Below are 15,745 nucleotides of genomic sequence, written 5' to 3' on the forward strand. Positions count from 1 at the left end.
ACCACACAAAAGCCAAAACACAATTTTACATGGAACATTCAACTAATAGCAGTCTATTGGTGAAATAATCTATATCACTTTCACAATTTTTCATTTCTCTTTATCAATTTTTGATTTCTCTTTATCACTGTAAACATTTCATTTCAACCCAGCCCATTCTCTGGGTGGCATATAATTCCAAGAATTGTAAGATTCAACTTAAACAAATGCAAAGATATGCCATTCAAATACTGGTATGTCTTGTCTCGGCATGTGCTATATCTAACAGTTTTTGCAGGACCTTAATAATGACAGTGACACTAAATTTAGGTAGATCTTCCTAAGTTTCAGCTCACCAAGTTATTAACAGAAATTTTGCCACTATTTATGACAGACTGATTATTTGCATTCTCACAGACAATTCTAAGGCCATTTTAATGTTGCACATTGTGCAAGCATATATCCTTACAAAAGGTGTGCACTTCTGACATTGTTTAGAAGTTGATGCTAAATAGAATAACATTAACACATACTGCTGTGAACTTATCATTAACACAATTTGGGGCAATAACTAATAAAGTCAGCATTGTACTTGTTTTTTCCCTTTTGTTCAATGGAAATTTATTTTTTCCAATAGAGCTTCATGACTGTTGGAGACATTGTATTAGTAAGAATACACTGTTATCCACTGTTATCCAAAAGGTAAAGGCATTTAGAGAAAAAAATGATCTTTTGATTCAGCTCATAACCTACCTACTCCCTAGTCACCTGATATGACCATGTGTGCATATTTGCAGTAATTACAAGTTTACATAGTTTGAATATTCTTCATAGTCAAGCACTAAATTTAACCAACTAAAATTTCTGAATTTAAAAAACAATAAAGCCGTTATTCATAGCCGCTCCTGACTTTACATGCAGCTCAAAAACACACTGAAAACCATCCCTTCCCACCCTTCTCAAAACCATCCCTTCTCAATGCATTTCTACCTATCTCTACACAAGAAAAGAGAACTAAAGGCTCAAATACAGTCTAAGTTAAATTTCTTAAAAAATCTCTACATTGTGGAAGGCAAGATTTTAAGACAATCTTCACTAAATAAATTCTTCAGGTAATTGCTCACCTTTCCCTGTTTCTTGTGTAGGCAGAGATCTGCTCGTTTAAGATGAGGTAGCATTCTCTCTCCCTCGACTGCAAGAACAAGAATGCCAACTGGATTCTTATTTTCTCAAAATTATTTAAAAGAATAAAAAAGTTATCACCAGGAAATTTATATTCACACACTACATACTCAAATGGGACACCTTTTAAAGTTTCTAACATCTATTTCTGCATACTCTTACCTGCATTGCTTCGAACTCGAACTCAAGCCCTATGACCAAGGGTTCTAGAGAGTAAAATATGCTGAAATTAATACGTTTCATCACTTCTTTGAAAATTCAATCAAAAATTGTGTGGTGGTAGTTTTGTTTTTAAGATTGCAATACACAAGGAATCAGGAGCACACATTTTAGCGTTTAAATCGGCTCTCCCTGCATCACTCATTGCCTCATCACCTTACTCATATTATTCCTTCACTGACCACAACTTCCTTTTTTTTTTCCAGCCTCATCACCTTCATTGAACACATCCTTCACTGAACACAACTTCCTTTTTTTTTTCAGTCGCATCACCTTCATTGACCACAACTTCCTTTTTTTTCTCAGTCTCATCACCTTCATTGAACACATCCTTCACTGAACACAACTTACTTTTTTTTCCCCTTAAACCAACTAGAAATACTAAAACGTTAAACATGGTTTTGGAAGAAAGGGCTGATGCCCTAAGAAAACTTCTACAGAAAGATTGTCTGGACGCTAAGATACTACTCAACACCTGAAGTACCCAGATAGTGCAGAGGCTTTTTAATACAACGTTTTCTGATCTTCTTATATCCCTCTCTCAAACACTAAGCCCAAAGAAAAATCAGGGCTTGGCTCATTGCAAACTCAAAGGAGATTTTAAAGGGTGAGTTTGATGCTATTCTCGCCTCTTTCAAGAAAAAGCGTCTTATTCTCAAGAGTTGCTGGGCTTTTTCTGCTAGTGTTGCAAAGCAGATTCATCACTCAGTCAGGTGCACAGTTCGCAACCTGAAATTAAGACCGATTCCAGGGAAACAAGCAAAATAGGGGCGGTCCCCGTCCCCAACTAAAATGCCTCTAAATGAATACAAGGAATCTGAGCGACGTAAAGAGTTGTGCTCTTTAAAGCAACAATAGCAAAAAGTTTAGTCTCCAAAGGTTTGGTTTTTGTCTTTCTTTTTTCATGTTTGATCATCCCCTAAACAGCCCGGGTGCTGACAAACACACAAAGTAACTGTACAGATGCCAGAAAACTGTCTGTATCAGTTTTCTGAGGTGACAGAAAAAGCTGGAGAGGTACCACAGTTTCGAGGGAATAAGGTCAGAATTCACCGGCAGAACCCTTCGCTCTGCGAAGAAATACGGCGGGACTGTAGGACTCTGCAGCCCGGCTTTCAGAGAAGGAGGGAAGGTGGGTCAGGGACGTACTTTGTGAGGAAGGCTTTGTCAGTGCGAAACCAGGCGCAGGGTGGCAGGTGGGGGCGTCTGCGGGCTGCCAGAAGCGGGAAATCAAAAGGGGGCGACGCGGGGACGATGGGGGCTGAGAGGACCCTGATGGGGTGACCGGAGGGTCAGGGCCATTCATGGCTGCTGCGAAAGTGGGAGCTCTGGGGATGGAAGGTGAAGCGGAAACAGCGAGTTGCCCCAGCTGTCCTCGGGAGGGAGAGGGTTCCCAGCAGGTGGAGTTGAAATCAAAAAGCCCCCAAGGGATCAAGGAGCAGCTCTCTCCCGAGACCCCCGCCTGGAGGTTGAGGAATCACAGCAGGTGGTTTGGGGGGTAACCCCTAATGCCAGAGGTTCTCTCAGCTGGCTGCCTGGCCGCCCGACCCTCTGCGCTTTCGAGGCTACTCACCGGTCCGGGGTGGAAAGCGCCATCCAGGCGCGCGTAAGGGCTGCGCGGCGCAGGCGGCGGGCAGGGCCGAGCGGTGGCAGCGGCGCTGTCCTAGGAGCGGGACTGGAGCCGGGGGACGCCGAGGCGGCGACAGCGGCGGCGGGGGCGCGGGGAGCTGCGGGCGGGGAGGGCGGCGGATCCCGAGCTGCTGCGCCGCGCGCGCTCTCTGCCCATCTCAGGCTCGGCTGAAGCGGCTACTGCTGCCGCCGCTGCGAGGGAGGGAGGAGAGGGGGAGGGGAGGAGGCACGCGGCAGGGAGGGAGGGCAGAGAAGGGAGATGGGGGAGCAAGGGGAGAGGGGAGACGGACTCCCAGAGTGGGGAGGAGGGAGGGAAGGAGGGGCGCTCGAGCCCCGCCAAGGTTCCCACCAGAAGGGCTCGGGGAGGAGGTCTCGGTGAGGAGGAGTAGGGTCTCTCCTCCCCCTCCCCCTCCTTCCCCCTTCGCGCCCTTTCCTTGGGCTCTTCCTCCCGCGGCTTGGGCTGGGGGTGGCCAGGCTCGGCCGCTGCCGGGTCTTCGGCGCGCTGGTGAGAGTGCTGAGGCCGAGAGGCGGCTGCGCCCGCTCCCGGCGCGGTCGACCCGAGGCACCTGTGCGCGCACGCACCGCCTGCAGCCGAATTGCCGCGGCTCCCCGACTCGGATCCGCCGGCGGTCGCCTTGCCTCGCTCTCCTTTCTGGTCAGATTACGATCATGCCTGTGCATCCATAACATCTGTGTACTCCCCTATTGCTGTCTGCTTCCCCGGGCTCTCTTTGGCACAGGGTGTCCGGCCAGAAGGAGCCGCCGGCAGGGAACTCGATGCAGGCAACCGTCGCCAGCTCCTTGGAGCAGTTGCTTGGGCACGGGTGGCAGTGTTTGCCTCCTGGGTTGACCAGCTAATGAGGTAAAAAAATATATACATATATAAATATATTAGTAATCCTTTGACCCGATTTCTTGGGACCATTCTCAGTAATCTAGGAAGGTTTCAGTATGAAGGGCACAGGGGCAGTCTATTGCCCTGTCTTGGCTCTCCTCCTCTCTCTTCTCAATATCCTAAAAAATCAGGACACAACTTAGCCAGTTTAATCGAAATATTTCTTATTTTTTTTTAAATTGCAGAGCTTTTTGTTTTTATTCACATTCTCTTAGAACTGGCTTTGCTTTCCTGTTAGGATTTGCTTTGCTTTATTAGACTGTGAAACAGTCCTGTTTATTCGCAAACTGCAAAGACTGGAAAGAAAACAGATACTGTAGCGCCTGTACCCTCAAGATCCAGAGGGTGAATCCACACTTTGGTAAATGGACGTTATTGACTGATTTCCGTGAACTGTATTTAGTTTCATAATCTTCACCTGGTAGTTGAGAACAGGCAGGGAGCAGGTGGATTATATGCATAAAAGATATGATTAGAAAAAAAGGTCTCCTAAAACTCTCCTCAAATAATCTAACATATAAAGTAGCCACATTACTCCCTATGAAAAGTTTCTGATTTTTGTTTATATGTTATTCAAATTATTAGGCTTTTAGTTACTTGAAAGTCATCGTTTCAATGCCAAAAGAACCTTTTCTGTTAGAATAAGTGAAATGGGCATTTTATTTTACCTAAGTATGTCTCATATAACATGTACTCAGGTTAAAATAGGTGCATACTCAATTGTAAATGCAGTATGGAGAAACATTTTTAATGCAGTAATGCATACTCAAATATTGATGAAGAGCCTCTAGCTTTTCCCATATACATTCATGTGAGAAGAAAAAATGTTGGTGATAAAGTAGTACTAGATGGTATTCTCAACTTTCTAGAATCTGTCCTGCAGAGTTTATCTGTTAATAAAAATATTTGGTTTCACATCTATCTGATAATCTGAATGAGACAAGCACCTCCTTAGGGAACAAGAGATATCAAACTCTCCTAACACACCTCATCTTTAAAAAACCTGTTACTGTCTCCAGATGTTCACTGTTACACCATGCAAATTCACCATATGCTATTCTTTCAAAGAAGACCACAGGAACGAAATGGTTGGTGAAGACTTAACAGCTCATTTGACTCTCTAAGTCTTCTCAGTTGTGTCTGTATTACAGAAATTTTCGTGGTTTTTTTTTTTTTTTCAAATAGGAGTAGCTGTTTGGGCAGAGTGGTTACTGAGAATTAAATCTCTATTTTCTTTCCCCTGTTTTAGGATATTCCTATTCCTCATATATTTGATTATGAAACTATAAGAGCAATATCTGTATAATCTCATTTTGTGGTTGTAAAAGGTAAAGAAAAAATGCAAACTAAAATGCCTTAAAGCCAAACAAAGAGAAGGGATAACTTATAAAGCACAGCAAGATAAGCTTCTAACTCCTTACTCCCCATCCACTTGGTCCACCAGCAACAAGACTAGGATGATAAAAGATGGAATGACATCGCAGTTCTTCTGCTGGAGGACTTGAATTTAAATTTAAATACTCAGGCTGGGTGTAAACTGTCCCATCTTCTCTACCATAGCATTCCTCCCCTTTTGTGTTTCTTTCCCCTTCTACATTTTTATTACTTGCATGTTGCATTACAACCTGGGAAGCCAAGTAAATAATTAAAATACAAAGCTTCGTTTTAAACAATGACTCTTTGTATTTACTTAGTTGAAAACAAATACATTAAAATTTTCTGAAATCAGAAAGCAGGAAGACTCTATCCTTTAATAAATACTGCACTGGTGTCAAAGATTGGTTAGCAAAGAAATGTAATTTATCTGTTTATTGAACACATATTTGATAAGCACCCCTTGTGGGCAGGCAACACGTTTGGCTTCACAAATATCACAGTGGAGAAACTTAGTAACTGTGCCTTTGTGAAGCTTAGAGTCTAGTGATCCAATAAAACTGTTTATCACTAAGAGTGTTTTATCACTAAGAAAGGTGTTATGACTATGATAAATTCTAAATCCAAAGAAAAAAATATTTTTTAACTAACTTATAGACATTAACAAGATTAAGGGTAAAGGAATATAGACCCTTTGCAAATTCTAGATGGCTATTTTCCCCTCTCCTTTTCCCAGGAAACTAGAGAAAAATTTAACTTGGTTAATTATGAGTGATTAAAAAAAAGAATCACAACACAAGAATAATATAGGAGAAACATATAGAGGAGCACCAAAATGACCAATTGTTGAAGAACATACACCATAACAATGTTGCCATGGAGAAGTTGAAAAACTTGTTCTAACATTCTGCCATGAATTTTCACAAGGACACAATGAAGGGATTGCATCTGTGAATGAAAACTACAAGACTTTAGGCAAGAATTTCATTGGGTGAGGTTGAAGCTGCAATAGAAGATGATGACCCAAAAGCTGGTAAAACTTAAGTAAAAAGTAAAACTAAAATTATAACATCACAAATTAAGAATTAATATGGAAGAACATACACTGAGATAAACATCGTAAGGGAAAGAGGACAAAAAATAAGAAAGACCAGTAAGAGAAACTTGAAACAAACAAAGAGAGAACAGGATTAGAGAGAATATTAAAGATGGAGAAGACAGGCAAAAGTAAGAAAATACAAATCATGAAAAAGAATAAATCTTCAATATTATTAAAGAATAAAACCTTCTTGAAGTGAAAGACTTGAAATTTTATTTTTAAAGGATATAGCGATCACTAAAAAAAATTATCACCACCAAGATGTATCGTAATACAATAACTAGAATGTGAATATAATGAAGAATCTTTGGGGTTGAAAGAGATGAAAAAAGCAATCACTAACTTACAAAGGAAATTATTGAGACTGGCCTCAAGATTCTTCACTATGACAAGATACCAAAGTCCACAAAATGCCTGCGTAAGAGTTAAGACTTTTCCTATTTAGCCAGTCCTTCAAATTTCATAGTTGTAAACAAAGTTTTGAACATCCAAGAACTAAGGGACTGTTATTCTCATGAACCTTTCTTCAGAATAGAAGCATGGATTTTAGCTTCTAAGTGATAAATGGAAGTGATAATCTTGGATCAAGGACTGGTTGTGAGCATTGAATGTATTTAATTATTGACCTGAAATACGAGAATGTAAGAATTAGAGCAAAATGATACAATATAAATCGCATAGATGCAGACAGTATAATAATACATATCTAGACAGAATTTGGATGAGAAGGGCAAAGGAAAAGATAAGATATAAAGGCATTGATTGTCTAATGCTGGGAGTCAAAGAGAATCATTCAAAGGGACAAATAAGTGGTAACATATTTAACAATACAAGAATAAACTGTAATCAAGATAATGTTAAATACTAATTTTTATCATTACTTGTTTTAGCAAACTAATAGATACACTGTAATGGAAGATGCAGTTGTTTTTGCATTAGTAACAAAGAAATAAAAGCATCAAAGAATAAACCATAAACACTGAGAATACACATATATAGAAATAAATATTAAAAAAACAGATCATAGAGTGAAAGAATTTTATGAAGTTAAAAAGCAAAAACCTAACATAAAATAATATAGCAGAACTTAGAGTAAACATATCCTTCATATTATTAAATGTGAATAGGATTATCTCATCCTCTATAAGAAAGTAAACTTTTTAGATTGGATAATGAAACAAAATAAAATTGTATACCTACAAGATAACTCAGAGTATTAGAAAAATAAAAGGATAGGCAAACATGTAACAGGCAAATACATACTCTTGATTGGAGGCTAGGTGTCATATAAACCAGAAACCCATTAAACAAAATGAAGAAGGATAATTTATGCTTATAGTAATAGGTGCTTTAATATGCATACAAAAGAATTATGAATATATATGTCTGGAGAAGAGAATGGCCATCCACTCCAGTATTCTTGCCTGGAGAATTCCATGGACAGAGGAGCCTGGCAGGAAAATCTATGTACCAAACAGTATAACACCAACATAACTACTGAGATGGACAAAAAGTTCATTCTGATTTAGAGCCTAAATGAACTTTTTGGCCAACCCAACATATCAGAAATTATACATGTACAAGATAGCATGAAGTATGCTATTAGTAGGATTCCAATCCCAAAGAAAGGCAATGCCAAAGAATGCTCAAACTACCGCACAATTGCACTCATCTCACACTCTAGTAAAGTAACGCTCAAAATTCTCCAAGCCAGGCTTCAGCAATACGTGAACCGTGAACTTGCAGATGTTCAAGCTGGTTTTAGAAAAGGCAGAGGAACCAGAGATCAAATTGCCAACATCCGATGGATCATCAAAAAAGCAAGAGAGCTCCAGAAAAACATCTATTTCTGCTTTATTGACTATGCCAAAACCTTTGACTGTGTGGATCACAGTAAACTGTGGCAAATTCTGAAAGAGATGGGAATACCAGACTATCTGACCTGCCTGTTGAGAAACCTGTATGCAAGTCAGGAAGCAACAGTTAGAACTGGACATGAAATAACAGACTGGTTCCAAATAGGAAAAGGAGTACGTCAAGGCTGTATATTGTCACCCTGCTTATTTAACTTATATGCAGAGTACATCATGAGAAACGCTGGGCTGGAAGAAACACAAGCTGGAATCAAGATTGCCAGGAGAAATATCAATAACCTCAGATATGGAGATGACACCACCCTTATGGCAGAAAGTGAAGAACTAAAGAGCCTCTTGATGAAAGTGAAAGAGGAGAGTGAAAAAGTTGGCTTAAAGCTCAACATTCAGAAAACTAAGATCATGGCATCCGGTCCCATCACTTCATGGGAAATAGATGGGGAAACAGTGGAAACAGTGGAAGACTTTATTTTGGGGGGCTCCAAAATCACTGCAGATGGTGATTGCAGCCATGAAATTAAAAGACGCTTACTCCTTGGAAGGAAGGTTATGACCAACCTAGACAGCATATTAAAAAGCAGAGATATCACTTTGCCAACAAAGGTACGTCTAGTCAAGTGGTTTTACCAGTGGTCATGTATGGATGTGAGAGTTGGATGGTGAAGAAAGCTGAGCGCTGAAGAATTGATGCTTTTGAACTGTGGTGTTGGAGAAGACTCTTGAGAGTCCCTTGGACTGCAAGGAGATCCAACCAGTCCATCCTAAAGGAGATCAGTCCTGGGTGTTCATTGGAAGGACTGATGTTGAAGCTGAAACTCCAATACTTTGGCCACCTCAGGCGAAGAGTTGACTCATTGGAAAAAACCCTAATGCTGGGTAGGATTAGGGGCAGGAGGAGAAGGGGACGACAGAGGATGAGATGGTTGGATGGCATCACCGACTCGATGGACATGGGTTTGGGTGGACTCCAGGAGTTGGTGATGGACAGGGAGGCCTGGCGTGCTGCAATTCATGGGGTCACAAAAAGTCGGACACGACTGAGCAACTGAACTGAACTGAACTGAACTAATACTTTTAATAAATGAGAGTCCACATGTACAGACAATAAACAAAGATATTAAAGATTAAATATTGTGTGCTCTTTCCAGCCCTAACTTACTTAGGAGCATCAATGGAAAATTCTAGCTAAAATATTAACAAATAAACCCTAACACATTAATTGATTAAAAAAGTATTAAAAGAACAAAATGTCATCACCAAGTGTGATTTATTTTTCTCAAAAATTTAAGGGAAACAACATTTCTATACTAGAAAATTTATTTACATACTTCATCACTTCCTCATCTATAAAATGAAAATAAAGTATCAGTACCCAGTTTATAGGAATTTCTACAATGATTTAAAGAGTTATTGCACACAAAATCTTTAGTAAGAGTGCCTGAAATATAGTCAGCTCTTTATAAATGTTATCTGTTGTGTTTATCAGCTTTCAAAAGATATTTAAAAATGATTATGCTTATGATAATAATATAAATCTTGTTTTCATTTTCTTGAATAACAAACTTGTGTTGATTTATTAATGTTGCATTCTCATCTTTTGCCCCTTTACCTCAGGGATTTCATTATTAATTTTTAGGTCATGTGTTCTTTTTGTATTATTATTAAAATACTGCTAAGCATTAAAATCAATTTGCAGATTCTGAGTGTACTGAAAACTATCCATTTAAAAATAATTTTGAATTATATTACTAATATATAAGTGCACTCTCTCTCTTTTTTAATAGACTTAATTTTTTTTTAAAGTTTTAGATTCACAGCAAAATTGAGCAGAAGGTAGAGAGTTCAGTTATATCTGTATTCCCGTCTTATACATACCCTCTGTCACTATTTACATTCTGCACCAGAGTGGTACATTTTTTCCAAATGATGAACTTATACTGAAGCAGAGTTACCCCAGGTCTACAGTTTACATGAGGATTCAGTCTTGGTGTTGCACATTCTGTGGGTCTAACAACTGTATAGTGACATATGCCCACCAGTGGAAAATCATACAGAATAGTTTCACTCCCCTAAAAATCCTTTGTTCCACCTACTTCTCCCTCCTTCTTCCCTAACCCCTGGAAACCACTGACTTTTTTCATTTCTTTTGCCTTTTCCAGAATGTCACACAGTGTATGTAACCTTTTCAAATGGACTCCTTTTACTTAGTAATATGCATTTAAGGTTCTTCCCTGCTTTTTATAGCTTTCCCTCCCCCATGAATTCTATTTTTTAAAATATTAAGGCTGTTACTAGCTTTGGTTTTGTTAATACTATATGTGTGTGTGTGTGTGTGTGTGTGCGTATACACCTATACACCTCATTTTTCAGTTCCTCTTGTTTAATAAACATCTGAAAGATGAGCTGAGGCTGCAACTCATAATGCAAATGTGGCCAAAGTGTATTTTTGTTTGTCTGCTTTAGCCTGTTCATGCAATGGACCAAATTTCAACAAGAGAAATTTGTGCTCTCTTGATAAGTTCTTTCCAATATTGCTAGTGTTAGTCTAATTTTTCTTTCTCTTTAAGTTTCTTAAAGTTTTCTTTTCTCATTGTTCACTTGTAGGGATATTGATTTATTTCTATTCTTCTCAGAAGTGTCACTTGAATGTTTCATACTATTTGACACTTGGTAGGCTTTTTCCAGGGCTTCCCTGGTGGTTCAGATGGTAAACAATCTACCTGCAATGCAGGAGACCTGGGTTCAATCCTTGGGTCAGGAAGATCCCCTGGAGAAAGGAATGGCTACCCAATCCAGTATTCTTGCCTGGAGAATTCCATAGGCAGAGGAGCCTGGTGGGCTACAGTCCATGGGGTTGCAAAGGGTTGAACACAACTGAACACCTAACACATGCACACACACACACACACACACACACACACACACACACAGGCTTTTCCATGTGAAAATAATTAAATCTTTAGTTCTAGGAAATTGTTACCAATAATTTTTTAAAACACTTTCCTGTCTTTTTTTTCATTTTCTTCTATGAATTTTGTGAGACAAATATGAATAAAGAGTTAATATAGCCTGTTTGCCCCATTTTTGTATACCTCTATGTAAGCCTGGTTCCATGATTGACCCAAAAATGTCTTTGAATGTGGCTGTTAGAAAGTTTTTCAAGTTAATGATTAAAGATATTCTTTTACACACCTAGAGGAGTGGACTGTGTTGCTTATTCTACCTTGTCAGGATTGCCTTGCACAAAAATTGAGATTGACGATATGCACCTGGTGTCATTTTTTTTGGGTGCTGGGTTTCAATTATCATGATTGGTTACTTAGCAGGATATGCTTATGTGACAGTCCACTTAAAGCCTCAGACATTGAAGGCTTGAGTGGATGTTTTACTCGAGCAGTAACTACAGGTTACTATGGTTCACCACTAGGGACAAAACACATTCTGTGCTGAGGCATAGAAAGACTCAGTAGATTACTCATGATCTCTAGACTCCATTCATCACATGCATTTTTCATACTACTGCTATGTAACCTTGTGCTATAATAAGCCCTAAAAGTGAAAAGTGAAGTCACTCAGTCATGTCCGACTCTTTGAGACCCCATGGACTGAAGACTGCCTGGCTCCTCTGTCCATGGGATTTTACAGGCAAGAATACTGGAATGGGTTGCCATTTCCTTCTCCAATAATAAACCCTAACCAAGAAAAAAAGGCAAAACTCTTTTTGGAATTCTTTGAATCAAAAGTTGTGGGGTACAGAGACCTCCAAAACAACAAATATTGAGACATTTGAATCATCTTCTATTTCCTCTCAGACTTCTTTCAAACTTATCTCTTTTTATCCTTACTGTCATCTGAAATTATTTCTTAATTTAATTGTCTAGTTTACTGATTTTACATGTAAATAAGTCTGGTCTTCTGCTTATCCTATCGATTGAAATGTTTTGTTATTGTTGTTTATTTTAATAATTATATTTTCATTTAACAAGGTCTTGATGTGGTTCTTTGCAAAATTTCTGGTTCTTTTGCAAAATTGCTTCTTCTTGATTCATAGTCACTGTTCTTGCTACATCATTTACTATTCTTGCTTCATAGATATGATTGCATATAGATGCTTAGATATGATTGCTTCATAGATATGATTATCTCTGTGTAGACAATATATATGAGCATTTAAAATTTTTTCAGATTATGATGTTACCATTTCCGTAAGAATAAATTTCTCTTTTGTTGAGAATATGACCTCCTTTCATAGGCTGTTGTCTGATGGCTGTCATATAATCTTCTGGAAAATAGCTGTGCCTTAATTAATTAATTAATTGATAGTATACAACTGACAAGGTGAGAAGTGATGGTTTTATGACCCTGCAATTCTAGGCTACTTAGTGTGGCATTGCTTCACCCTTTGCTTTGGAAGGAAGAAGTAAGGAGACAGTAAGAGGGAGGAAATTATGGTTTTTAGCTCCCAGGTTTGAATGGCATTGAACACCAATGTCATGAATTCAGTAACATCTCAACCACCAGAAAATCTGTGTACAATTTGCCCTTGCTTATACTATATTTTCCTTAATATTTTCTTATTCATGTAAATTTTCTTTTTGTCTTTCAACATTATGTTTTATGAGACTATTTAATATATATTAATTTGTGCTTATTTAGATCCTTCTTAATTACCAGGAATATATTGAAGCTGTTCAAATATCTCTATGGACGTCTCATTTACCAAATCTCTTTAATTTTTTGTACAGCTTGCTTGCCCTATATTGTCTCGCTGCTTCAGGCAAATGTGATGTGGAATAGTTACCACTGATTGTTTTCAACAAATACCCTGGGGAGAAGATTCTTTCCACTGTATTAGTGTGAGCACTGAGTCAGGGTAAATAAAGAAAACCCCTGTGATTTTAACTTCCACGGAGATCAACTCACTAAAATTTCTCTGGTCATGGGATTCCTACACAATTTACCTTCATTAGTTGCTGCCAGGCTGCTGATTTTCACAGTTAGTAATGTTACAAAGCTGTTGGTTTCCAGGCCACTGTAAAGCTGGAGAGAGGAAGTTTGGAACAGGAGAAGTTAAAATGCGGCAAAACTCTTACGGTGGTTCAACCATTTTTATTCTTTAATAACTGCTCTTCAGATTGTTGTAAGCCTTTGGTTAATTTCTAAATTTTGGAAAAAGTTGATTTTCACAGTTTATGACTATGCTTTCATTACTTTTTCTATTGTTTGATGAATGGTTCTAATAAATACTAACCACTGCAGTGAATGTGTTGGTATTACTTGAAAATCAGTTGAGTCTGGTGTGTTTCAGATTGTTTTATGCCGATCCTTATCAATATAATTATCTTACAGTCAAATTTATTTATAAATTACATATTTCTACTAAGAAAAACTATTTCTAGTTTCTAACCAATACCTGACAAATATCTCTACACATATATATATACCCGTATATGTATATATATATATTTAATTTTATTTATTTATTTTTGGCTGTGCTGTCTACTTATATTTTATGTATATTTAGCTTTATTAAAATTATACCATAATCATTAAAATTATCTATTACACTGTATTATAATTTCATTTGTTGATTATTTTGTGCATTTTTTACACCATCTTGAGAACATTGTCTGAAGCTTGTCTGGTATTTTAGAAAGAGTGAGGTATATGTATTCTAATGGTGCACTTATTTATTCACTCTTGAAAGCAGTCATTAATTAAAAAATGAACAGTGATGCAATTTTCTAACCAATGGCAAGAGACGTGTTTGTTCAAATAGATACACAGAGATAGCAAGAGAACTTCTATTCCAATATTTTTTTTTAAAGTGTATTATAACCTGCCTGAAAACTTAATCTGCTCACAGTACATAATTAATTTAATTAACTTGCTTCTTAGTATAGTTTCTATCTGAGTCAAACAGTTGTAGAATTCTTGACACAGCTTCATAAAATCTCAGGTTTCCAAGAAACACAATTGTGAGTCCTGAGACTATTTTTCTTGTTTTCTTGTGAAATCCTTCAAGTGAATACATAGCCATAAGGGTAAATATGGAAACACAGAAAAGGTAAGTAGGGCAAAGTTTTAAAAAATATGCATATACTGAAATAAAAAGTAAACACTGAAGGGCTGCAATTGAAATAACCAATTCAGATGGTGTCTTTGTAAATATCACCCAGACCCCAAAAGTAGAACTCATAGCTCTTTGCTCTTTCCATATTACTTTTTTCACAGCTCTATCTTGCTATGAATCACTGCCTTCTTTGTAGTATAAAATAAGTTGTTATCTCCCTTATGAGACTGTGAGGACTTCAGAGGAAAAACCTATTGTTAGGCATGTTTTTAATGCTCTATCTCTAATAAATAGCAGAGGAAGTACTCTAGGAATATTTGTAGAATTAAACAATAAATGCATACATACTTGATAAAGGTAATTCAATAATTCTTTGCTAAAAATTAAGAAATTTACAGTTTAAGGGCTGTCTTACAGCTATGAAACTCATGCTTAAACTTTTATATAATTTTTCCTATGATAACCTACTTTTTCACATCAGTGACTGTAATACTATAGAAAAGCATTGTCATTTATAAGCATATTTGGGGGAATGAAAGTTGGGTTAACTGGTGGAGGTAATGATGACCTCATGCTAACTAATTTGAAAATTTTTGTGATTTGTGGTTCTGACAAGTTAGAATGAGATATTCACAGCAGAAAGTTTTTAATTAATATCTGTTTCTAGAGTCAAATATATTAACTGTAAAAGAAAATTATATACAAGTTGAAGAATATATAATACAATTAAATTACCTTCAAGGTCCCTCTTAAATTATGAATATTTGTTTTAGGTCTCTTATATTAAATGAAAACTAAGTTCAGCTTAAACTGTATTTAGTAGAATTTTTAAGTAACTGGAATCTGTAGGATTTGGGAAAAGAGGAAAGACACTGGAAGAGTGAATTATGTTCCCTTCTTAGAAGGTCAGAAATTGATTGTTTAACCATGAAATTTAAGGCTTACATGAAGCTAATTATGGGAGTGGATGAAGGGACTTGGGTAGATTGATAAAATCGGATTTACTATGTTAAAGAAACAACCGGCCCATTGTACATTAAGACAAATTCTCGGCCATCTTCACTTCAGATTTGTTAAACTATATTGTAAAAACAACACAACAGTGATAAAAATACATAATATACTGAGCTTCCTTTGTATGACCAGTGCTCTGCTAAACATTTACTGCTATCTTCTTTAGTCATTATTGCACTCAGTCGTGTCCAACTCTTTGTGACCCCATGTACTATAACCTGCCAGGCTCTTCTGTCTGTGGGATTTCCCAGGCAAAATTACTGAGTGGATTGTCATTTCCTTCTCCAGGGGATCCTCTCTACCCAGGGATAGAACCTGTCTCTTGTGTCTCCTGCAGTGATAGGAAGATTCTTTAACATTGTACCTTCTAGGAAGCCTTCTTCAGTCCTTACAAGTGTCCAGTGAAG

At 37.7% G+C, this 15,745-nt stretch overlaps 1 long non-coding RNA gene across 1 annotated transcript in view; it reads left to right on the forward strand.

Annotated features, from left to right (window-relative positions):
• The first annotated feature begins 6,173 nt into the window (after positions 1 to 6,173).
• Positions 6,174 to 15,745, forward strand: part of LOC145521823 (uncharacterized) — an 85,336-nt gene continuing 75,764 nt past the window's right edge. The window contains exon 1 of the long non-coding RNA XR_014065717.1: positions 6,174 to 6,311. This is a non-coding gene — a long non-coding RNA (uncharacterized LOC145521823). The remainder of the gene's footprint in view (positions 6,312 to 15,745) is intronic.

The sequence above is a fragment of the Giraffa tippelskirchi genome, chromosome 9 (assembly GCF_054371585.1).
Source record: "Giraffa tippelskirchi isolate mGirTip1 chromosome 9, T2T-mGirTip1v1.2.pri, whole genome shotgun sequence".
Taxonomy (NCBI): Eukaryota; Metazoa; Chordata; class Mammalia; order Artiodactyla; family Giraffidae; genus Giraffa; species Giraffa tippelskirchi.